Here is a 22,291-nt window from a genome sequence, read left to right as displayed (position 1 = left end):
CATAGTCCTCTCTCGTCTAGAGCTAGATATTCTCTTCCTTCTAGTCTTTAGGTTTTTAGCTTCCAAAAAATATCTGAAACTGTTATTTCTTCGTCTAGTAATAGTACAGAGAAAGCTATAGACGAGCATTATGATACATCCAGTGATAGTGGTTCTAGTAGTAGTAGTCATAGTGGTGAGGGGAGTTCTACGGACGAAGGATATACTTCTAGTGTCCCTGGGCTCCCTTTAGAAGTTATCTAGGTTCAACTTAGGAAAGCCTCTGGTTCTCAAGCTGGCACCTCATCTAGTGTCCCTCCGTCTAGTCCTTCGGACGAAGAGGAGATTGTCTATAGTTGCGCAGTAGGTATTCATTCTAAATGACTGAGCAAAGGCTTACTAATCTTAGGGCATGGAACCAGATCCCAGACAAGCTTAACCCCAGGTTGCCTGTCCGTGGGGAATGGTGTTGCAATCCTCGTTTTGGAGTAAGCGTCTATGAAGCTTATTTCTTGGGGGGTCTCAGGTTGCCTTTAAATGCATTTGCTAGAGGGTTGTTGGTTAGGTTAGGTTTAGGTATATGTCAATTCAATCCTAATGCGTGGAGATTAGTTATCTCTATGCAAATTTTGTGGAGGGAAGTATTTGGAGGGGACTGTCCTCTTACTGTGGACGAGTTCCTCTTTTGTTACAAGCCCTCAGAAATAAATCAATTCCTTGGCTTTTGCCAATTCACTTCTAAGGGTAAAGATTGTAGATTAATTAAGTCCCTGGCCTTGTCCAATAGGAATTGGAAGACAGAGTTTATCTTTGTCTCCGGTTTTTGGGCAGGGAACCTTGTGGATGTTGGCAGGGATCCTTTCCCCCTTACTCTGGGGACTTAGGGAACCTTCGTCCTGAAAGTACGTCCCTCCCCTTTTTCATCTTTCTTTTTCTTTTAACTTATTACTTTTTTTTTATATTTGTTTCTAACTCTTGTTTACCATTTGCTTTACAGGTGTTAAACGACCGTCCTTAAGCAAATTTCACCATGACCGCGTCCACAGGGCTCGTCTTTTCGTCGATAGGGATTTTCATTCTTTGGTTACCCTATGACGTCTTGCCAAGTGGGAACTTGGTCCTGAACCATCAAACAAGGCTATTGCTCACAAGGTCACGGTGCAAAGAAGTAAGTTTTCATTTAACGGTCATTTGAACATCCTGTCATATTTTCTGATCTATTTATAATTCGTCACTCATTGTTATTATTTTTTTCTTTTAGGAATGTCAACAATGAAAGAAAACAATGAGAAAGAAGTTGTAGGTGAAGAGAATCGTCTTGAGACTCAGTCTCAAGCTTGTCCATTGGCTGGGGACAAAAAGAGATCTTTGTCTAAAAATCTGGATTTGGGAAATCTCCCTAACCGACGAGGCAAAAAGGCCAAGCATGGGTCGTCCCAAATAGTCAAGCCCAACCTTCCCTCATCTCAACCGCCCATCAAAACATATGACGTGGACTTGTCCACTCCAATTGAGACTACTCCATCCAAGTCTCCTCCGCCCAAGATGACTGTGCTTGCCAAATCCTAGCCTTCTCAACGAGTCCCTTCAAATATTATTGAAAATGAAGACTTAGCTTGGGAGCATTTTCAGAAAGCTGTTTTAGATGAGGACATAAATATTTGCTATGACATGTCCTTAAAGGATTTTGAACATTCTGGTGTTCATGATCTTTTTAAGGTAAGTAATCACCTTTTTTCCTTGTCTTTGCTAAAAGATATAATTATATGTATTTTCATCTATCTTTCATTTTCATTCATCCATTTTTCATCTCTCTCTTTTTTTTTTTAGGCTATGTCAAAATTTATTGCAGCGACCAGGCAGGCCACAAGATTGGACAAGACGAGGGTCTTGTTAGAGACGAGGATTCAGGAGGTGAAAGAAGAATCTAAGAAGTGGGCTGGGGTAGTTGCTAAGGCTAAGGAGAAGACAACGGAGCTACAAAACTTGATTGAGGAGTTAAAAATTGATGTAGTAGAAAAAGATACTCATCTTGATCTTTTACAGAAAAAGAACAACGAGCTGAGTACTCTTCTTTCCAAGGCTAAAGAAGATGCAGTGACTGAGTTCAAGGAGTCCAAGCAATACACTGATCTTCTGGATGCCAATTACGCAACAGGGTTTGAGGATTTTAGAATGGATGCTGTGGAAAACTTCCCTGAAGTGGACTTTAGCTCCATTAAACTCAACCTGGTTGCTGCTACCAGTTCTCTCCTTCAAAATAGCTCTAAGGACGTCAATGTGGAAGACGACGCTACTACCTAGCCACTTCAGGACGACCCCAATTCCAATGCCCCTTCTTCATAAAGACAAGACCTTTATATTTAGATTATCCTTAGTATTTCTATCTTTTCTTTTTTTTGGTTCGATCCATTGTTTTGGATCTTTTTATTGTAACCCAAGGACATTTTATATCGTCCATACTTTTAGGACGGGCTTCTAAACAATTGTCTTTTGGGCTTTTTATTTCAACAAGGGTTTTTTGAACTATGAATGTTTGTTTCCTTTCTATCATTGTGTGGATGAAATTTTTTTTTTTTTTTTCATTTTTTTAAACAATTGGTTTCACTCTTGACTCGTCCATGATAGAAGTTGTATTCATTCACCCTTTTGAATTTTGCGAGTTATTTTATAAGTATAGCTCATCTTTGGGGATGGCAACACTTTTTTACTTAGCTTTATTCGTCCTTAGACTTGGTAGCTAGTTTTACATTCCATCCATAAGCCTAACTTTTTTCTCGTCCAAATAATTGGATTGTTATAGTTGGCATCCTGCTTGACATGAAATATTCATGTATGCATTTCCTCATCCATGGGTAGGACTGATGTATTAAGGGCTTTACTTCGTCCATTATCTGGACGAATATGCCTTATTTTTCCTTGCTTTACCTTTGGGGAAGCTTATAGACGTTACATCTTCACATCTAGAGATTTTACTCATCTTGGGCTTTTAGCCTTCTTGTTGATTATTTTGAATAAATACTAAAAATTCACACAACATTATGTATATATCATAAACATTGTTCATAGGTGAGGCATGTGCTTAGAAGCTAATGCCTTCAGGGAATTGATAAATACAAACACAACATCAATTGACCCAAAATAAAACTGAAGGGAAAAGGAAGATTCTGTGGTTTTTCCTTAGATTATGTTTGGTTTGTGAGAAATTTTCAAATCATTGAATGAGGCTTGGAGAGGGGTTCGAATTGGAGTGCATTAATGGAGGATATTGCCCCTAGCTAGCAAGGGAAACCATGGCAATTATGACCATGCATGAATGCTTCAATGACAATGTCCATGGAGATTATTAGGATTGTATTTGTCTATTGCTTATAGAGGTTGGTGTAAACCGAAGGGTAGTTTTGCTTACAGAGGTTCGAATATTCGAATAACAAGTAAATATGTGAAGCAAACTAATCTCTCTTCCCACCGTTCAAACCTTTTACTATTCTCTTTGAGTATATTTTAATTGATAATATTAATATTAAAATAATGGTTAAATGTCAAAAAAAAAAAATTTTAACCTTTCAGTTTTTGGGACAAATAGTAATTTATCATAATATCAATGTGAGAGGTGTTCATCAAACCACACTAAAACCGCTTGCAAAATGGCATAACCATACTGCATCACAAGTAACAATGCACTGCACAGCATGATGCAATGCAGTTTGTGGTTTTATAATAAGAAAACCGCACCACACCGCACCCTCTCTAGATATTAATATATTTATTTATTTTAATATTAAATATATTATTAATAGTTTAATAACCCTAGTTTTAAAAAAAAAAAAAAAAAGTTTGATAACCCTAGTAAGTGTTGACTAGGAAAGTCAGCCCAAAATAAAGAAAAACTAGCTTAATAGTTTAAATCTTAACCCAAAGCAAAGGAAAAATTAGTTTTGGACTGGGTAGGAAAAGCCCAAATTTGAAAAATATTCCGACTTCAAACTGTTCTAACCGCACATTATACACCATACCGTACATGTGACCGCAAAAATGAGGTGCGGTACGGTTATGATTTTGGCTAAACTTTAAATCGCACCGCATTGCACATGTGACCACAAAAATAAGGTGCGGTGCAGTTATGGTTTTAGCTAAACCACACCACAAAGTAAAATGCTAAAAATGGTTCAAAATCGCACCGCACCGAAAACACCCTTATATCTAACTTTATATTTAAACATAGTCTCTATTTTACCTCTCATTTAAAAAGTAAAATATCCCACATATTAAACTTCAGTTTACAAAGGAAAATGTTAAAAAATAATTAAATAATTAAATTTATCATTTTTTAATAATTCAAGCTTTTATAACAAACTTATAATTTTACTTTATAACTATCATTCTTCTCAAAAAAAAAAAAAAAAAAAAAAAAAAAACTTTACAACTATCATTTTCACTATAAGAACGGCTAAATGATAAGATTATAGTGAAAACAAGCTTGACTTTTAGAAAATGGTAAGAATGGTTAGATGAAGGCAAGTGTTTGTTTGTTTGTTTTTGTTTTTTTTTTTTTGTTTTGGGTTCATAAATGAAGGCAAGTGTTAAAAGAATAGTTAAATTGATTAAACTTGTCATTTTCACTATACTTTTTATAATGAGTCTCAGTTTTGAGCAACTGAGTGTGAGTTTGGTTCCAAATTAAAAAACCAATTTATTTTACTATTCAGATTATATTTACTACTATTTATGAGCCCCACTGCACTTTTTGATACTATGCATGAGGCTCACTGTACTATTTCAACTAACTTTACAGTATTTTTAGCAAAAAAAAATTTAGTTTCAACAAAATAAATAGATTCGAAATAGACCCTAAGAAAATAAAGTTATTTCAGAAAAACTCCCCCTTAATATCATATGGAATGGAAATTGAACTGAGCCCAACCAAATAGGGCTTCCATCAGTGAACCTAATTGTGCCCAGTACAAGTGACTAACTGACCCAGACCCCTGAGCTAATAGAAATTTCATTACACAGTAGTAATGCTTAAAATAGTGAGGTTGTGGGCCTTGTGGGCCTGTAGCCAATAAACTTATTGCCTTTTCTGTTCGACTTTTTCTCATGGAAATTTTGTTACAGTTCACAACTTTATCTTTCTCCACCGTGACATAAATTTGTTGTGATTTGCGAAGCAAGTGACAAATTTTTAGGGACATTGAATTTATTATATGTAAATGGGTTAAGCGAAGGGTCAGTTACTAGATATGGGCCTCAAGATACAGTAGAGATAAGCCCAGCCCATTAACTTTAGCACGCCAGCTTAAATAATTTAGGCTAAAGAGGTCGGCCTTGTGCTAGCTCCAGTGACGGTCAATCCAAAGGGTGTATTTTGATCAAGAGTAATATTAGGGAACAAAAATTTTCATAATTTTTTTCTTATGACAAAATATGCTAGAGTATTTTCACAATAACCCTTTGTAATTAATAAAAGAAAAGAAAAATGTTATGTCTATAAAATTTTTACAATAAATTCTAAATGATAAGTAATTTCATATATAAATTCTAAATGATAAGTTGTTATTGGCTAGAAGTTGTATTGAATCCTGATTTTCCAAAAAAAAAAAAAAAGGCATATCGTACCTTGAACTAATGATAAAAAACTATTGCTAGAAAGTTGGAAAAGATTAAAAATCATCTCCACATCCACACTTATTCCAGGAAAAAATAAAGCGAAGAAACAAAATTCAATTATAGTCAAATAATGTAACCTTAAAACTTATTCATTGGGCTAAGAGCTCTTGTAGCTTAACTAGAACTTTTTAGTATTTCCAACGAAGATATTCAGAATTTAAATCCCCTCCTCCCCTCCTCCCACATTGTAACTATCAAATTTATCCCAAAAAAAAAAAAAAAAAACTAAACTACTCAATGGTCCTACAACCACAAAATAAACAATGTAAGCCTATACTTTTTGGATTAAGTTGTCTTTAATTTTCAAGATTAAAAAATGATCAGTTCTGAGGTAGCTAATTATAGGCATGTGAAATATTTGTACTATTTGGAATGATGAGAAATTTCAAATCATCTCTCTATTAGTATTTTATTTTATAATTCACCAATCGTTGTGTAGTCTCTCACACTTATTTTGTTTTATTTATAAAAATATCTAAAATTTAAAATGGAAAATTTTTATACATATGACATAATAAATTAATAACTGTTATTGATGGAGTATCAAGTGAAAAACTAGGAGATGTTTAACAAAAAAAAAGAAGAAGTGAAAAATTAGGAGATAAATGCATGTATGCGAATCAATTGCTGTAATGGAGACCTTAAAATTCAATCAATGATAAATAAATTAAAAAAAAGATTATCGGAATTTATCAAAACATCATGTCCCTATAGATAGCGTTCGATATTATTTGTTCCATAAGGTCGATATTCCAGTTAAGCACATGAGAAAAAAAAATTGTGTTAGCTTTTACTTTTTGAATTTAGTTGTCTTTTATAAGTATATGTGTTTGATAACATGTGATATATAATTTTTAACTTTTAAGGATTCAAAAATTATCAATTTGAGCTACTAAATTATAGGCACGCCAAATATTCATATTATTGTGAATGATGTCAGTCTTAATTATACGAATCAAGTATTTTTTAATTATACAGAAAACTAGTCGTTAACCCGTGCGATGCACGGGAAAGTTCTTAGATGATAGGGTTAACCTACACAATGGAGTCATATCATGGCTACCAGAGTTTGTTCCTAAGGTTGGACTCAAAATTGTCCAAAATGATTGTGAGTACGGCTCATTTTAATCAAAAATACAAATATAAAAACTATTTAAAAATCAAATAACGAATGAACACATAACGAATACCTGCAGCACATTTTGATATATGATAATAGAGGCCTGGAGAGAAAAAATTTTGAATCGTTAAGATTTTGAATTTCTACTCCCTTAAATAAACTCTGAAAGACAGGAATAACCTTCAAAGTAGAAGAACATTAGGTTAGCACAAAGAACCAATTGCAAAAATTCTCGAGCTATAGGGAGCACATGGACATATAAATCTTAAATAAGAAAAGCAGTTCACCATGTGCTCTAACACCCAATTAAAGGAAGCTAAATTGAATACAAAGCACTAAAACTGAGAGGGAATTAGAAGAGAGGGGAGGGGGGGAGGGAATGGACATTGTTCCATGGAAAAAAATAATATAAAAGGAACAATCTCATCATATACCTTGTAGACATGGGTTTTCTTTAAGAATAAATAAAAAATAAAAGTTGTAATTCAATTAAATTGCATATAAAAACATGACTTAGTTTCAAAAGCTTATATCATATTTTCATATATTAAGGCTGGAATTAGCAAGATGCCTAAATAACAACTATACCGTAGGCCATCTCTGAACTGCATACAACCATAATCCATTGAATTTCTCTTTCAACCTTATCAGAGAAATAGACACCCCTGATGTGGAGGAGGGTGGAAGATTAGTCACAGTGGAAGATTGAACATAACTGCTTCCTGGAGCAACATTGTTGTAGGGCTCATTAGACTGTGAATCAGCCAGAACAATGGCATGGGAAACTACTCTAGAACTGTCAAAACAGGAAATTCGGCACTTTCTATGAGTAAAGTTTCAATGCAGGCTCAAACTTAATCACAATTACAAAAATATTATGTGTAAAAAATAGAAATCAAAGAGATGGAACTGTTGAACCTAATTCGTTCTGCAATATAAGGAACCGTTGTATGGTAGACAATGAAAAGAGCACGTCTTGCTGGGTTTGGAGGAATTCCATAAGGTCCTGCAACCTGTTAAAACAACGATGAGGACTGTGGCCGCCAAAAATAACGCTAATGTATTAATAGTTTTTTTTTTTAGGGTTTTATTTTTTTAATAGTTTTATTTTTTTAAATAATGTTGATGTGGAAAAATGTAGGAGCTTCAAAAGTTTCGGTTTTATATATATATATATATATATATATAGATAAATGCATGCAGCGTGCATGTCAATCAATTGCCACCCTTCTTTATTATTTATATTTACCTCTCTCTCTTTTTTTCTTTTTATAAAAATAGTATAACTTTATTAAAAAGAAATAAAAACATTACATTTTGAACCAACGCGGACTCTATAGTAACGAGATTTTCCTCTCTTGATCTATATAAAACCCATTACATATATAATCTCCTCATCAAAATTACATTATAATTTATCTTTTATCAAGAAGAATAAATTGCTTGAGTCTTTTAGTAATGGAGACTGGAAGTGCTCTGTTTCAGTCCTCAACCTTAAGTTCTCTAGTAACCCCTAAATCTAATGCAGCGGCTCAGTCCTCGAATCCTTCAGTAATCCCTGATGCAACAAAAAAGCCAGCACCACCAGAAAATAAACCAAGTTTGAAGAAGAAATTGTAAGCTTATTTCTTTGTGTGTAGTTGAGAAATGTGTTTTATTCTATACCCCACCTTGGAAAAAGGAAAAGATGAATTTCAAATTATTTTATTTCATTCAATGATTAGGTGCTGTTGAGACTTGACAAAAAGTAAATGCTAAAATTATTACAAATTTTATTATAAAAACCTTACAAGCCGACATAATTATGAATGTGACTAATGTCATTTCAAAAACACACACACACATATGCTACCCTTGAGATTAATAATGATGTTATATATTCTTGTTTTACAGATTATTCACTATTGGATTACCTATGTGCAAATGTTTCTCATTCTCCACACCGGAAAAGAAAAAATAACAAAATTTAGCTATAAAATTGGTTATAGCTTAAAGTTACAAACTCACTCAATAAAATAAATATTACTACATATTTTGAAAATTTAACCGTTGAATTGCATATTCTTTATGCTCTTAATACACATGTCAAATTTTGTGTTAATCAAATATCATTTACTATATGATCTATAAGCTTATATCTTATGCATAATTTTATATTAAAAAAACTTGAAATTTATTTTTTATTATTATTATTATTATTATTATTTTTTGGTTAACCAAGCTGATAACATAAAACTAAACAACAACCATTCTATTACAAAAGAGCTCAGCTTTGTCAAAAGCTAGCAAATCAACCACCACAAGCGATGGTTCATACAACAAAAGGAAATTAAACGCTTGAGTTGCTCCCATGTTAGCAAGCTTGTCAGCACATCTATTGACTTCCCTAAAGATGTGAGCCATTATGTAGTTAGGGAAGGTTTTGATCAGGTTCCTGTAGTCATTCAAAATGGGTTTTTTCTTTTTTCTTTTTTTATAAATTTAGGAGGAAGTGTGATATGGGATAGCAATGGTGAATGGGTGGCTGGTTTTGTGAGGAAGCTTGGGTGAATGGGTGGCTGGTTTAAAAAAATTGTTGAGAAATGTGTTTTATTCCATACATCACTTTTGAAAAAAGAAGAGATGAATTTCAAATTATTTTATTTCATTCAATGATTAGGTGCTTTTGAGACTTGACAAAAAGTAAATGCTAAAATTATTACAAATTTTACTATAAAAAACTTACAAGCCAATGTAATTGTGGGACGTAGGCCCAAATATATATTGGGCCATGGGCCTTGTCCGAGGAGGCACAGTGGTCAGAAAATTGATCAACAGTAAGGAAGGAGTAAGACTTTGAACTTCACGAGCAAACTCTGACTATAAAGGCTGGGAAAGGTAGGCCGAGGAGGAGTATCTCCTCAGCTAAACGAAGAAGGGGTCAGAAGGTGAGTTCTATTATCCAAAGTGACGTTCCAAGAAGTTCTATTGATAAGGATATGCACTGTGAACGTACAGGACAAAATGGGAGCTGAGAAATATCTAAGAAAAAAGTTGCTACCACTGCATTGAATGCTCTGTAGTTAACTTTCTAGCCGCATTTATGTGAAGAAGACTCTTGAATAGTGTTGCCTTAATCGCCCCAATTCACAAAGGGCCTGTGAGAGTGTCCGATGAGATAAGCATTCAAGTAGTGGTTTGAACGAACGACAAGTGGAAGGCCAAGATCATTCAAAGAGAGATATATAATGTAAGAAACCCCTAATGAAAGAGGGATCAAGAAATAGAAAGAGAAACATTGTAGCAATCAAGAATTGAACTTGTAATCCAATTTGAGAATTATTATATAAGAACTGATCTTCTTGAACTGTGCCGAGAACAATTTTCTTTAGATTAAACTAGTCAATCTTCATTTTCTTGTTATCTAAATCCACTTTACCTATTGTCCGATTCATTAAAACCCAATTTTCCAACACACTCTCTACAAATTCATTGTTAAGGGCTTTTTGGACCTAAGTTCATTTATCTTTTGGGCTAGGGACTCAAATCTGGTCCTTACAGTAATTATGAATGTGACTAATGTCATTTCATAAAAAACACACACATACACATTATTCACTATTGGATTACCTGTGTGCAAATGTCTCTCACTCTCCACACTGAAAAAGAAAAAATGACAAAGTTTAGGTACAAAATTGATTATAGTTTAAGGTTACAAACTTACTTAATAAAATAAATATTACTACATATTTTGAAAATCTAACCGTTGAATTGCATGTTTTTTATGCTCTTAATACACATGTCAAATTTTGTGTCAATCATATATTATTTACTATATGATCTATAAGCTTATATTGTATACATAATTTTAAATTACAAAAACTTGGAATTTAAAAAAATTGTTGATAACATAGCTATTGATCTTTAATTTTCTTAAAATTTTGAAATTATTGAGGATATAAGAAGAGGATGTGATCCAATGGTGAATTTGTCAAAATTCACCTCTAATAAAAATATATTGAGTAAGGTTATACCCTAAGGTTATAATCAATTTTTTAGCTAAATTAACTGTCTAAGAAAAAATAAGTTTATACTGTTGAAAATTAATAGAGTTCAAAAAGATTTTAATATTGTATGGATATTCTAAAGAGATTTTAGTTTATTGCTTGTACAAGAAACAAATATTACAAGTATATCTCTCTCTCTCTCTCCATTTACAACAAATATAAAATAAAAATTGCTCATTATAGACATCACATTTTGCAACATTTGTTTAATTTCACCAAGGGTAAAACATCATTATAAAACATAAGAATGAATTTGTAATATAATTATTTACTTCAAAAAAATTAGATGTCCCAATGATCAAAACGACATATTATGTGCTTAAATCATACTATTAGATTAAAAGATATAGACAAATAAAAAAATTAAGAGTTGTATGCAACCTTTCAATTGAGCTTGATCGCATTTGATTTTGAATAATTAATGGTGATTGTTTCTTTTAAAGAATTAATTTTAATTAATTGCGTGTCATAATCTTATTGGATTTAATATAAAAAAAATCATAACTACTATGCACGCTTGACGCAATGGTCACTCCATAGGTATAAGTGTTTGTATGATATGAGGGGTAAGAGCCGGAGTTTAAGTCTCCAGGAGGGAACTTTATATACATATACACTTAGATTAGATTAGAGTAGAATTTCTATCTTGTATAAAAAAAATAAAAAATAAAAATCATAAACAGATGGTTCTTTAAGGTGATGGACGTAGTCCATGTAACTAATCGATTATCTTTTAATTTAAGATGGTTAATTAATTGTTTAAAATTCATTAATCGACCCCACATTATCTGACTTTAGAGTGGTTAAATAAAAAAAAAATCATAAACAAATGGTTCTTTAAGGTGATGGACATAATCTACGTGACTAATTAATTATCTTTTAATTTAAGACAGTTAATTAATTGTTTAAAATTCATTAATCGACCCTACATTATCTTACTTTAGAGTAGTTAAATTAAAAAAAAAAAAAAAAATCATAAACAAACGTGATGGACATAATCTATGTAACTAATTAATTATCTTTTAATTTAAGATGGTCAATTAATTATTTAAAATTCATAAATCGACCCTACATTATCTGACTTTATAGTTTAAAGTGGTTAAATTTTAGGTCCAAACTGGATTACGTCTTGAAACTAATAAAAAAAATGCCAAAAATCATAAAAAGAAAATGAAACAGAACTTTAGATCAAATTGACGATTTGGACTCTACCCACTAAATTTCAACTTTTTTTCTATATTATGTGATTGTCAACTAATATCTAATCAGTTTCTTAAACTCATCCATGCTTATTACAATGCCTTCCACTCCCTCTATAAAATAGAGATGGATTCACAATTCAAAAGACAATTCTTGGAGCTCTAGAGAAAGCTGTATGGCACGGCTTTTAGTGATCATTCAGTATACGGCCTAGTCCTTTGTACAAAAACCCTCTAGAATCTAGCCTCAAAACCTAAATATTTACTAACATTTCACCCAAAATCCTCCTAGACACCGAACCATATTATTAGGATCATCAACTAAACCCTAGTTGATCATTAAGCCATGTGCATGCGAGATATATTTATTGTTCTTATTCTTTGTTTGATAAATTCTAAATAATCAAGAACATGTTTTGTCTATGATGATATGGGTTGATTTAGGATCAAAGCATGTTTTGTGATGTTCATATGCTCATAACTTTTCCCCCTATAAGACTCTAAACGCTAGATCTTCTCTTTCTTTCTTTCTTTCTTTCTTTTTTTCCTACTAATGACATGTTAGTTGAATAGATGAAATGACATAATGGTGGCCACTAGATATACTTTAATGGTCCGATTGGTTGGGTTGATTTTAGGAGAAATGGAAAAGGGGAAGAGAAAATGATATTTATGTGTGTTTAATTAGAGCATTAGCATGGGTGTAAAACTTCCCAAATTGCTATTTTAGCTCCATTTACATCCAAAACCAACAACTAACCAACATCCAGTTGGTATATCCAAAAAATTTCTCCACATAGCTACAGTAAGATTGTAAATTTACAACATAAATTTATTTATTTAATTCTCTTTCTCTCTAGCTAGTTGTGTGGATTTGATGGAGAGAGAGAGAGCAAGAGAGGAAAAGAGAGAAGAAAGAGATGAGAGAGAATAGAGAGGAATGAGTTATTTATATTATTGGATGAGGTAATTTATATTATTTTAATGAGTTGTATATGTTAAAATAAAAAATGGAATGTCGGATATATAAGTTGTAAAATAGTATGGTAAAATAGATTTTTAAAGTGTAAAATAAGTATTTTTTTTTTTTTTTAATCTCCAAATGCTAATACTCCTAAAAAGAAAATATGAGAGAAAACTAATGGAGCTCAAATATTTTCTTTTTGGGCAAGACTTTAGGTACAGTACATAGGTGTTATTTCTTAAGTTTTCCTCTTAAAATTCTGTTATGTGAATTTTTTTATGGGATGAAAGTGTATTTTTTAATTAAATAGCCACATAACTAAATCTTAAGAGAAAAATCTAAAAAACAGCACCTAAAACTAAAATACTGTACCTAATTTTTTTTTTCTTTCTTTTTTAAGCCTACCAAAATATCATCTCCCCATAATAAAAACGAAAAGGAAATTTGCATGAGACAAAAATGCATAGGACAAAAAGTCCCGTGTTTCAGACAAATTTGCAGCCCCACAACACCCCCCCCCCCCCCCCACCACGTGCAACAACGCTTTTGGTTTTTTGGGTTTCTTCCCTCTCTCTTTTATTTGTTTTTGGTCTTCTTGTTCTATTCACTTCGAGTCCCGTGTTTTTTCCTCTTATTTTTCATCAGTTTTTTCTTTTATATAAATATATATATATATATATATAATTAATGAAGTGCCTATGTATGCATAATTTTTTAATAAAAAAAATAATATGTTTCTTTTTAATTTTATCTAATAAGAGCATGAAATTTTTATATGATCTATATCTTCTATTCTTTCATTTTTCTTCTAAACTAAATAAATTTTTTTTTTATCTCTCCATTTTTCCAACCACAACCAAACATTACGAAAGAAAACTAAATTTCTTATATCCTCTCACTTTCTATCCTCTTATTTTTTCATCTCTCAACCAAACAGACCCTAAAAGACCAAGTTCAATAAAGAAAAGTGAGTGTTTATCACCTGTTTCAACTTATAACTTTAGCTTCTTATTTTAAATTAATAATGATTTTTTATCTTTTTAAAATGTAATTAAGACATCAATCAATGTCATAATTAGAATTCTGAGTTTCAACAGAATTCTAATTCTCAGCAACAGTAAGGGACCTGATCGGGTTTGCAATCAATCTAGGAAGCCTACTTGGCTGGAACAGACCCTCTTTTCTGATCTACATCAATTGCATCTAGAGTGTCTCATTATAAACCACCTTTTTGTTCCCAAAGTTGTAATTTCCCATGTTTTAGACTTGGCTTATATTACTACTTCTTTTCCTGTCCACCACTGTAGGCTAAATCCAGACTATGTATCAGCCTGCATGGTGGACCTTAATTTGCTGTAATGTCTCCTTTTGATCCATGCATGTTTTCTTTGGTATTAAAAAAAACAACAACAACAACAACATCAATCAATGTAATTTTTGTTAGAGTGTATATAGAAGCAAAATCATAATAACATTATTATTCGTATTCAAACTGATGCAAATTAGCAATTTTTTTTTTTTTATCAATGAAAAGGTACATAGAAATGGTCAAAAAAAGCAGCTAAGATTTTGCCGACTGCCAAGTGGCATGCTCCCGCTGGTCTAAAACCATGACCTCTCATATTTTTTATTAAAAAAAAAGAAAAAAAAAAATAAAGAAAAGGAGGACTTGCCGACCTGGTACTGGTAGTGGTACCAGAAAAAGAAAAGTGAATAGACCGAACTATTAACTTATTAAGACAGTGACAAGCTTCCTGTCGATTACAGATAAACCCATCATTTTTTGTCCATATTTACATTCTTTCACCTTATAGTTGTCACAAAAATATTGTCAGATAAATTATGGTACTAAATTTTCTCAACTACAAAGAAGTTGAAAGATAAATTATTGGGCAATGATTTGCTACAAATAAAGTTGTAACCATTTTTGTAAAATACACACGTATCAATGCTTTAAATAAACCCTATTCGATGAAAAATTCAATCTTAATAAGGAATAATATGTCAATCTAAGATATTGACACATATATATTTTTGTAGGAGTTACTACAACTTCGGAGCAAATACTTGTCCTAAATAATATTACTAGATTTTCTCAACTAAAAAAAAATCCTTATAATTCACGACATTGAAGAAAGATTGCCGGGCTTGAAGAGTAATATTCAATCGCATATTCGCATACACCCTCCGACAACTTCAATAAATAACTTACGTAACGTGTTGTGGAATACTAAAAGTGGTGAGATATTAAACTAGTGTTGCGTAATTTCCAAAACAATAAACATTTTCCAAATCCAGAGAGAGAGAGAGTCCGTACCACTCGGAACGAATCAGCGGTGAATAGAGGCAAGTGGCGACACAGACATTATCGGATTCCGTGTGTATTTAATATTATATATATTCAACCATGAGCATCACCATTATTTATAGCACTCCTTCTAGTACCGCAGCTTTAAACTCCTCGTTTGTCTCTCTCCCAACTACTCTCACTTCCATTTCTTATAAGCTCCTTTCTTCTTCACCACCACATCGTCCTTTTCGTCTTCGAACTACACTTCCACCTCCAATTCTCTGCGCCTCTTCTTCTCTCTCTGTTTCAGGTACTCTCTCTCTCTGTCTCTCTTTGGATTTTTTTTTTAGCTTTGATTTGCTTCGTAGACTGATTTCTGAATTAGTTTTTACAATGATTTGGAGCCTCAAATGTGTTGGTAATTTGGTTTTAGGAATTTTCGTTTTGGTTGTGCTAATATTTGCCTATGTTTGACTGTTGTATTGTATTGTTTTGTTTGGATTTGAGATTTAGATTTAGATTTAGATCTTTCATTCATGGTTCCAGGTAATGATTGAACAAGTGATAATTATTAATGTCCGATTCTGCCAAAGTTTATTTGTACTTTCTTTATTATTTTATTGGTTCTTTCAAACTTCCTAGTATTATCCTGGTATAAATTTGTTTTGATTCCAACCTGGTGTGTAACACTTGCTTTGCATCACATGTGTTTGTTATATATATATATGTGGATCGCTTTTGTTAGTTATAATTGTAAGGCTGTGATTGATTGTGACATTTGCTATTTCTTTTGGGTCTTTATTCTATTGCTTTAGTTTTTTTTTTTTTTTTTTTGATGAACATATTCGATTGCTTTAGTTAAAAATATATTCTGGCCATTTTTTTATTAGCGTCTTGTAGAAGAACCTAATTGGTACATTCTGTGAAGCACAATGATTGGAATATGGTTTTCGCTTTTTACTTGGATGCCCGTATTCACATTTTGTTGATACTTTAAGTACATGGCAAATTGGCAATATGATCTTAAGCCTTTTCTGTTGGTTGTCTACTTTTATGACTGCAGACATGGATGCCACCGGAGGTCAAAGCCTCTACCCATTGCACCGTACTAAAACTCTTCACCTGGTATGCATTTATGACAGCTACGCATTCATTTTGGAGATTATTTCTTGGGGTTTTTTTTATAATCTTTTTAATTTGTACTTTGAGAAGAGTTTTGGTCTAATTAAGCCATGTATACAGGTAAGGCATGCCCAAGGGATTCACAATGTGGAAGGAGAAAAGGACCATGATGCATACTTATCATATGATCTCTTTGACGCAAACATTACCCCACTTGGCTGGAAACAGGTAGCCGCTTCGTTAATTTGTTGCAACTCTGTTCTTATTAAGTTGTTAATAACTTTTATACAACTGGTTTGCTGGTGGAACACATTAACTTTTTATCTTTAGAAAAAGTAGAATGGTCCCATAAAATTTTGCAAAAACTACTTCAATTTGAAACTGAATAAAACTTTTGGTCTTTAAATGGAGAACATAATGTTTCAAGAAGAACTTTTTGTTGACCATACTTCTAGATTTTCTTACCCTGTTATTGTCTTGTATTAAAATGATTAGATATTATATTCTCCAATGTTAAAAAAATAAATGTCATGGGATGATTTCATTGTGCCATAACAGGTTGATAATTTGCGCAAGCATGTTCATGCGTGTGGACTTTCCAAAAGAATTGATCTAGTTGTCGTTTCCCCTTTGTTAAGGTAAACTTACTGTCTCCAATTTTGTTGCCTCCGTATTTAGAAATTTTCGGTCATCCTCCTATTTGCTTAATGCTGTGTAAGTGGTGCAAACTATCTTTTCTATGATTCCTTCCACTAAGCTCATAACTGGATTCTGATGCTAAATATAAGCTCGATATTAGCACTAGCAACAAGTAGTGAACCACTTAGTAACTGACTGCTCTAGCATTATTTGTTGATGTGAGAGCTATTTCACCTGTTATGATTAGGTCTAGGTCTAGGTCTAGGTCATTCTTGCTTTAGTCGCTCAAACGAGAATCTATATATGACTTAAATGAGTGTGGCTGGTCTCTGAAGTCAAAAGGTTGGGGGGAAAGTTGAAAACTTTACATCTTATAAACCTTAGCATGATTGTTGAATACCATTTGAAATGATTCTACCGCAAATGGTTGAAAGGGGATATAACCAATCGTGTTAATTAACTTAATTTTCTACTTCCTTATTCCCTGAGGGAATTTGTTTTAGAAGTCTTTACATTTTGATCTCAAACAACTTTGACTCTACATGTTTAATGTCAGAAATTTTGTACTATAAGCCATGACCAACAATGACTGCATTGCAGGACCATGCAAACAGCAGTTGGAGTCTTTGGTGGTGAAGCCTACACAGATGGCATAAATGTACCTCCTCTAATGGCGGCAAATACAGGGAAAAGTGGCCGTCCTGCAATGTCAAGTCTAAATAGCCCACCATTTGTAGCAGTAGAGCTTTGCCGAGAACATTTGGTATGTCATATACATCTAATAGATATTGAATGGGCATTTTTCTTTATTTATATGACATGCAAGTATGAAAAGTTATTATTGCATTTGTGACATCTCTCTTTGCACTTGATCCAATTACTCATAAAAAATCGAGTGAAAATTTTCGCAAATGCATCCATCCCACTCTTCTCTCCTTTTCATTAGTTAAGACTTGAGAGTTGTCTTATAAAAAAAAATTAGTTACTGGTTGTCATTTGAATTCATGTGAGTTTGTTTTTTACTACAGGGACTTCATCCATGTGATAAGAGACGAAGCATTACCGAATATCGCCCTCTCTTTCCTGCAGTTGATTTTTCTCTGGCAAGTAATCTGTCATTATTGGTGCTTTATCTCAGGAACAGTGGCTTTGACAGTCATTTTTCTTGTGATTATTGATTTGTTTGTTAGTCTTCAACCCAATTCTGTTTTGGAATTTAATCTTGTTTCAATTTTTGTTCAGATAGAAAATGATGATGACATCTTGTGGATGCCTGACATTAGAGAGCGGGATGAAGAAGTTGCTGCTAGGGGACAGAAGTTTTTGAAATGGTGATTGCCAATTTTACTTTTTTTCCCTCTTGCTAGGAAACTGATTATTCTTTTAACCAACATAACAATTAACAAAGGAATGAAATTTCTATGAACAAAATAAGAATTCAATTTCTTTAATTTCAGAATTGCTCATCCATCAAAAGCTAAATGTGTAGTTGTTTCACCTCTGGCATCTCAGAATATACTTTAGTATACTGTTTGATAGTGGCTAGCCTTGGGGTTTTCAAACACCATGCCTTGATTTTAAAGAGTTGTTGGGGTGCTACTTATAAATAATAATAAAAAGTCTTAAAAAGTTTTTTTTTTTTTTTTTTTTTTTTTAAATTATGCATAAAAGATGAGTTTATAGATCAAATAGGAAATTACATCTGATTGGCACAAAATTTGGCATACGTGTTAAGAATATAGAGAACATGTAGTCCTATGATGAGTTTTTCAAAATACTAATTCAATAAAAAGTTATTAAATGATATAACATTAGTCAAAGTTATACTAGGTGTAAATTGATCCTGACACTATATATATATATATATACATATCTCAAATTAGCTAGCATGTAGTTGTCCCATCTAAAGGAGATCATTTCATTGAGTCTTACATGCATCCAAGCTCACCTCCTTTTATAAGTCAACAAGCTCTAGCTCAAATGACACTACCCTTGTAAGAGCAAGATGGAGGGTGAAATTGTGGATTTGTGACTGATCAATTGCGTATCTTACCAATTAAAAATAATAAATAAATAGTGATTTGTTTGTGTTCTATAATGAGTTCAATATGTAATACATATTAGTGTGTTGCATGCATCTGAAGCCCCTAATTTTTTTTTAACAATAAAAAAAAATATTAGTGTTTTCAGATGTATGGGAAATTTTTTGGCAAAGTTTCTTATTGTGGCATATAGAATGGCTTAGTCATTCTTATAAAGAAGTTTAATAAGAATGCTCTTAGTTATTGGTTGTGATGATCAATGTTTTCCACATGATTCATTTATATCTTTTTCACCTTCTTTTCCTGGTTGAATATGAATTGTATAGACATTTGGAATGCTTTGGCTATTATCTGGTTGCAAGTATGGTCATAACAGTGCCACAAATTATTTCTTACTTTTTCCCATTTTTCAACTGGTCCAGGTTGTGGACACGTAAAGAGAAGGAGATTGCAATTGTCAGCCACAGTGGATTCTTGTTTCATACCCTAAGTGCTTTTGGAAATGATTGTCATCCATCTGTGAAGAGTGAAATATGCACGCAGTAAGAATTATAATGATTTATATTTTTTCACTTGCAACTATACACATGAGCAGGTTCTCAGATTCTAAATTAAAAGAACTAAGTACGTGCTATCAGATGATGAGCTTTTTGCTTAATTTGCAATCTTGCTATTAGAAATGCTTTCTTTTGAACTTTTTATTGGTAATCTCTTATTAACTTGAAAGTAAACGCATGGTCAGTAAACACATGATCAGGTTTCTTAGATTCTAAATTAAAAGAACTAAGTACGTGCTATCAGATGAAGAGCTTGTTTGCTTAATTTGCAATCTCGCTATTGGACATGCTTTCTTTTGAACTTTTTTATTGGCAATCTCTTATTAACTTTAAAAATAAAAAATAAAAAAGTTTTTAAATCTGCTGGGTGAGTGAGAAACTTTTGTCTATTTGTTTGTTTATTTATTTTATTTTCTTGTACCAATTCTCTATTCTGATGAGACATCCTCATGGCAGACACTTTCGTTATGTCCCTTCTAAAGCAACGTTTTACCTGTATGACTAGGAATTGGAAACTACGTGTACCCTGTAATCCCCTCCCAAACATTCACCCTGCTGTGGGAGAGACATTAAAAACGTAGAAATTAAACAAGGGGAATTTGCTGTAGATAAATATAACATAGCTAGAGAAACAAGATGTTTATAAATTTTTGCAACTTATATGATATGCTGATTTACATACATGGTGACGAAACTAAAAAAATACAATCTGTGTTGTGCAGCTTTGCTAACTGTGAGCTTCGTTCGGTGGTGATCATTGATAGGAGGTGAGCATTGTCATTTGCAAAACATAGAACCTATGTTATAGCTTAAAGCAGAAATTTCATCTTCTGACTTTTCTTTCTGCAGTATGATTGGGTCAGATTCCTCAACAACTAACTATCCTGGAAAAATACCCAGTGGACTTGATCTTCCCAGTGATTAGCATCAGAGAAGCATCCAGAGGAAAAGGGTGCCTAACTAACTATAGCCCATGACAATGATCAAACTGAAATAGACTAGATACACATAGTGTCCATTTGGCATGATTAATTTTGTCAACTTATTTTATTATTTATTTATTTTTGTTACTATTCACGGGTCTCACTGCACTTTTTGATACTATTCATAGGTTCTACTATACTATTTCAGCTAACTTTTATCTTTATCTACAATACTTTTAACAGAATAAGCGGAACTCAAATAGACTCATAATATGAGTCTTCAGAAGCGTTCACTAAGGTACTTCTCAGGTGAATATCTTCCCACAGAAGTTGAGGTATCCATTTTTTGTGAGCTTGGTAGCTCTGTTTGGCAATTTCAAGATTCCATTTTAATTTGAGTAGTTAGATTTAAAGCGTTTAACAAAGTCATAGGTGCCAATTCTTTTTCGGATGAATATGTGGATTGCATTTGTTTAATTCAACTAGGTTTTGCTATCTATGATGGTCGTTGAAGATAGAAGTTTGGGTGAATTATATTTACTTTCCCTTCCAAACTATTTGGATATGTAATATCTACCCTAAATTTTAATTGTGCAATAATATTCCAAGATACACATACAATCTTACTATTGAAAATCAATGTTACTCTTACATTGAATATTTTAGCACACAAGCCTTTAAACACATTCTGTTGAATTTGATGCATCTCTTGATTTAATACAGAATTCAGTGTTTGATAAAAGTGTGTCAGTGTTTGCGCCAATTTTTAAGTCCAAACCATTATTAGTAACCTTGTGTTTTGATTGTTCAATTTCCAAGTTGACATAGGACATTACAATTTATTCAATAGTTTATGGTAGAAAAAAGACAATTAATCTTAGATAATTTTGTAATTGATACATGAGCATGCAGTAAAACGTGTGTCCACGAGTATCACATCTGTCCATGAGCATGTATTATGTGATTTTATCTTCAGTATGATGTCTGTATCATTAAGCAAGGTTTTCAGGTCCGGACCGTTCATTAAACCGTAAAAAGGAGAGGTTCAAGGTTTTTGAGGTCAAACCGATGTTGAACCGGGATCGAACCGTGATGACATCATAATTAATTTAATAATTAATTAAAGCCTAAATATAGATATTAAATTTATAAAACTAGCAAAATTGATAATATATCTATATATGTGAGGGAAATTTAATGATTTTCAAGCATATATTTAATAATTAAATAAGAAAATTAATAAAATAAAATAATAACCATGAAAACATTAAAATTTATGATTAATTTTTGAAGTAAATTTGAATATCTATGAAGAATTTTAATTATAATTTTTTTTATTCCTTGTAAGAGATGGATAATTTAATTAAGTAGAATAAAATTGTAAAAAAAAAAAAATTGCTAAGGGGTTGGACTGCACGATTCTCACCGGTTCGTGCGGTCCAACCTTGGTTTTAGCGGTTCACGGAATCAACAAAAAATCCAGTTCTTTGGGCTTAAAAAATCGGTTTTCATCTCGGTTTCCACGGTCCGACCTCTCGGTCCAGTTCTGAAAACTATGTGACATTAAGTACGTGCTAATTATTAGCCAACTGAAATCGGCCAATAAAATCAGTCCTCATTTCCATCAAAATTGACGGCTTACTCTTTTCTTAAGAATAAGATTAAACTTGCAATTGGTTTAAACTTTAAACCCCTCACCGTTTCGTCAAAAAAAAAAAAACCCTCACCGTTATGTCCCCC

General features: G+C 32.5%; 1 pseudogene across 1 annotated transcript; it reads left to right on the top strand.

The window, feature by feature from the left end:
- The first annotated feature begins 15,255 nt into the window (after positions 1–15,255).
- On the top strand, positions 15,256–20,714 carry LOC115972259 (annotated as a pseudogene). The gene is made up of 10 exons (XR_004087455.1): positions 15,256–15,578; positions 16,332–16,393; positions 16,511–16,618; positions 16,949–17,028; positions 17,630–17,792; positions 18,058–18,132; positions 18,272–18,360; positions 19,494–19,613; positions 20,351–20,395; positions 20,478–20,714. The product of XR_004087455.1 is annotated as a phosphoglycerate mutase-like protein 1 (transcript).
- Positions 20,715–22,291: the final 1,577 nt, after the last annotated feature.

Source organism: Quercus lobata, chromosome 12, assembly GCF_001633185.2.
Source record: "Quercus lobata isolate SW786 chromosome 12, ValleyOak3.0 Primary Assembly, whole genome shotgun sequence".
Classification (NCBI taxonomy): Eukaryota; Viridiplantae; Streptophyta; class Magnoliopsida; order Fagales; family Fagaceae; genus Quercus; species Quercus lobata.
The sequence above is the reverse complement of the archived record's forward strand: the minus strand, read 5'-3'. Positions and strand labels throughout refer to the sequence as shown.